Source organism: Chiloscyllium plagiosum, unplaced genomic scaffold (assembly GCF_004010195.1).
Source record: "Chiloscyllium plagiosum isolate BGI_BamShark_2017 unplaced genomic scaffold, ASM401019v2 scaf_10531, whole genome shotgun sequence".
Lineage (NCBI taxonomy): Eukaryota > Metazoa > Chordata > Chondrichthyes > Orectolobiformes > Hemiscylliidae > Chiloscyllium > Chiloscyllium plagiosum.
The window spans coordinates 15,549-19,436 of NW_025212257.1; the positions used below are offsets into that span (position 1 = coordinate 15,549).

Sequence of the window (3,888 nt, forward strand, 5' to 3'; positions counted from 1 at the left end):
TAAAATGTTATACTTTTATATATATTTATACATTTGTATAGGAGGGTGGGTTGGGGATTTTTTTATTATTTGGGTTTAGTTTTGTACTGTTTTGAATTGCACTGTTTTGTATTTGTTGTAACATTTAAAAATCTATTTTTTCTTAATAAAAATATATTATAAAATAAAAGTGCCTTATACTGGAATATAAAACTGACATTACAGACTTTTATCATATTTCTATTGTCACGGAAGTTCCACAATACTGAAAGTTGCTCGACACAGGAAGTTATATTACTTTATTTACCTTAACAATGAAAATGCAAACATTTACAGCCCAGAGCTTCCTCAAGGTTCGACCAAGTGGTCACCACAACTTCAACAGACAGTGCAACTAGGATTTCAGTCAAAGCTTCAGCAACCAATCAGAAGCACCAAAGAGGTCCCAAGCAAACAACTTCAACTTCAGTGCAGTATTAAGAATTGGTGGTGGTCAGTGGGAAATGGCATAGCTCAGTGCTTGCTAATACTAAACCAAAAGGAATTACTGAAGGTTACAACAGAGATGACCATTCAGCCCGATAAGACTCCGTACAGGCTCACTGTAATCACCCATTTGGTGCCACTCCCACCTTTTCCCCCAAACCACTGCAAATCTTCCCTCTTCAGATCTCTTTAGAAAGTCATGATTGAATTTGCCTTAAGCATGCTCACAGGCGGTGCATTCCAGCTAAAACAAGATCCATATTTGATTCAAAGAGTAAGTGTATTAGGAACACTGCAATTTGTTGGGAGTAGAATTATGATGCTGAAGAATGGTGTTTAAAGTAGGGTAATGTCTTATTTCTTTAGTACCCCATTATAATTTCTAGACAGAGAACAGATGCAGCTTGAAGCAGGTCCACAACTTGACTTGTCCACCAATGAGTTTTGGGCCCTTGAATCACATGATGACTCCTTCAGAAGTGTCAGAGAGAGCAGCCTAAATCTCACACCTATCTTTCTACGTGGAAGAAGTGACAGCAATATAATGGACTACCTTAAAATGAAGGCTTCCAGGAATGTTTACATAATTTCTTTACGTGGTATGGTGCTGGTCCCAAACAAATCGAACACCAGAATCTGTTCCTGTTGTTAAGTGATAGGATTTCGAAAAGAGTATGTACCTATAGAAGTAACCTCTCAGATGAACAACTAGCAGCATCACAGCGCACATATAATTTTATGCACTGACCAGCTTCACCAAAGTACCAGGCTGCAAGACTTTCTCTGCCAGTCCCATACAGCCAAGGTATTTGGGCAAAGGCCCTGGGAGCTGAAGTCACTGCCACCAATGGTGGAACAATTAAAATCAAGAACATTTAAGGAGGTCAGAGTTCAATGATTGGAGGTATATGAGGGTTTTGGAGCCGGAAAAGATTATGCAGACGGGGATGGGAGAAGCCATGGAAATACTTAAAACAGGAATGGGAATTTTAAAATCAAAAAGTTGTTTGACAGTGATATTCACTGTAATATTTACCCCTTTATGACAGAATACCAAAACACTGCAGCATTCAAAAAACCTACACTAAAATGTACTGGGTCATGTCATAGTTCAGAAAGTGATTACACAGCTAGTTAGTGTGAAAGCCAGTCATAGAGATTTTTTTTTAAAAACAAAGTGCGGAAAGTGACCCTTTGGCCAGTCATCAAGAAAACGTTTATTCTCATCCCATTTTCCAGTCTGAAATATATAGCTGATCTGAGGCACAGAGCACTGCCATCTCCCAATGGAAACATCACCCACTGATACTCAAATCATCACAATCTGATCAAAAACTACATCTTAATTCATCCCTTCATTGTTTACAAAGAAAGTTCTTATCTTGAAGACAGTCAATGCATTTCATGATCATTTTTATTCATCTGAATGCCAGAAAATTGATATGAAATGCTTTTGTAATAAGATTCAAAAAGTAATGAATCCCCTTCCAAATTCAGTTCTCAGTCAAAGGAAAAGGCATCAGGAGATAATGTAGAGTATAACTGAGCCAGACTATTTAGTAGAGAAAACTAAGTTGTGTACATCTGTCAGTATGGCTTATTGAAAGGGTGAAGAATTAGGATTTCACACCACGTGAAATCTAATAAACGAAGTAACTGGCAAACCACCATGGTTCATCTTCTGTTAGGAGCTCAACCGCTTTTCCGGCTTTGGAACGCATTTCAGAATTGCTGCTCTCCACAACACTGGGGCAAGTAGAAGGCTTAAGGTAGTTACACTAAGGATGAGGAGGTAGACCTGCAGAAGCACAGGGAAAGAACGAGTATTATCTTAGATTCTGTGGCACAACACACCAGAAATGCATTACGGAATACATCAAGTTGTAATGTTAACGGATGCTGAGCAATTACAAAGCGCCTCACCTCTCGGGAGACAATCCCCGACTTACGAGCCCGACTACTCAGAACAAAGGAAAACTCACTGACTTGGGCTAACCCAGCAGAAACTATCCATCTGATGTACTTGCTGTTCCTTGGTAGGATCACAGAGAGGACAAGGACTGCCAGGATAAACTATAAGAGGAAAAAATTGTTCATTTTGTTACTCTCATTTCTTGACAATAATGTACATTCAGGAACATTCAATGAATGGCAGAGATTTCCAAAACTTATATCCCCACAATATCTAGAGGCACAGAGGAGAATTTTTTTTATTTTAGTAACTTGGACAAGTGGAATGTATGGATTGGCAGTCAAATTACCAATTTGAAATCCCATTCAATTTTGATCATGCAGTGATATTACTCTGCGTGCTGCACAGTTCGTGTCAATGATTTGATTCAATTTCCAAAATGGTCAAATCATTACCCTGTATTACTGTTACCCAAAACAAGAGGCTATCAACAGATTCCTTCAATAAACTAAATTATAAACAAACCTTATCTTTTAAACAACAGCAAAACTGATTAACAACCAAGTATATTCCGGAACTAAACCATACTCTCTTATTTGCAAACAAACATTCACAGGACAAACAATACAACTCAGAGGATTACTTTTTTAATAAAACTGAAAACTCCTCAAAGAATAAAAACGGGATGATTTCTCACAGTTCTCCAAAATTTCTGTCAATGAGATTAAAATGCTGACCATTATAAATGACTCTAAGTACTTCAGCCCAGACAGAGAAATCTGTGCAGCTTGTTCTGCTTTCAGGCTTCCTCTTGGAAAAACTAAGAGTGGGAAAGAGTTGGTCACTGAACACCATGATCTTCATTTGTCTAAATAAGTCTCCAGAAAAGCTCAGCAGGTTTGGCAGGTTGTGTGGGGACAGATGCTGTCAAACCTGCTGAGTTTCTCCAATAATTTCTATTTTTTATTTCAGATCTCCAGCATCCACATTTCTTTGTTTTTATTCCAAAACAGTGTTGCTAAGCAACCTTCAGCACACATAGGCCCCACCTTTTCCAAACCAAATTTATCTAGCAATTAAAGCCATAAAGCTCATCTCTCATAAAAGCTTTGCTTGTATATTTCCAGTTTCTTGACTTTTCAGCAATGAGCAAGTCACAGCTCATTTTACTTTTAAATCATTTTTAATAGATATTTTTATTAAACTTTTCTTTCTTTACAAAATCATTTAAAACAGAAAATAAATTACAACACCAGCAGACTTTATTCTATATACATATGACAACAAAAATTTAAAAAATCAACACCAACAATACAACCAAAACACTACTATACCCATGTGCAAAAGAGACAAATCAGTAAAGGATCTGGATTAGTGGTGCTGGAAGAGCACAGCAGTTCAGGCAGCATCCAAGGAGCAGCGAAATCGACGTTTCGGGGAAAAGCCCTTCATCAGGAATAAAGGCAGAGAGCCTGAAGCGTGGAGAGATAAGCTAGAGGAGAGTGGGGGTG

General features: G+C 37.9%; 1 long non-coding RNA gene across 1 annotated transcript; it reads right to left on the bottom strand.

The window, feature by feature from the left end:
* Positions 1-263: 263 nt before the first annotated feature.
* On the bottom strand, positions 264-3,800 carry LOC122547346. The gene is made up of 2 exons (XR_006310978.1): positions 2,389-3,800; positions 264-2,263 (listed from the first exon to the last, which is right to left on the bottom strand). It is a non-coding gene; the product is annotated as an uncharacterized LOC122547346 (long non-coding RNA).
* Positions 3,801-3,888: the final 88 nt, after the last annotated feature.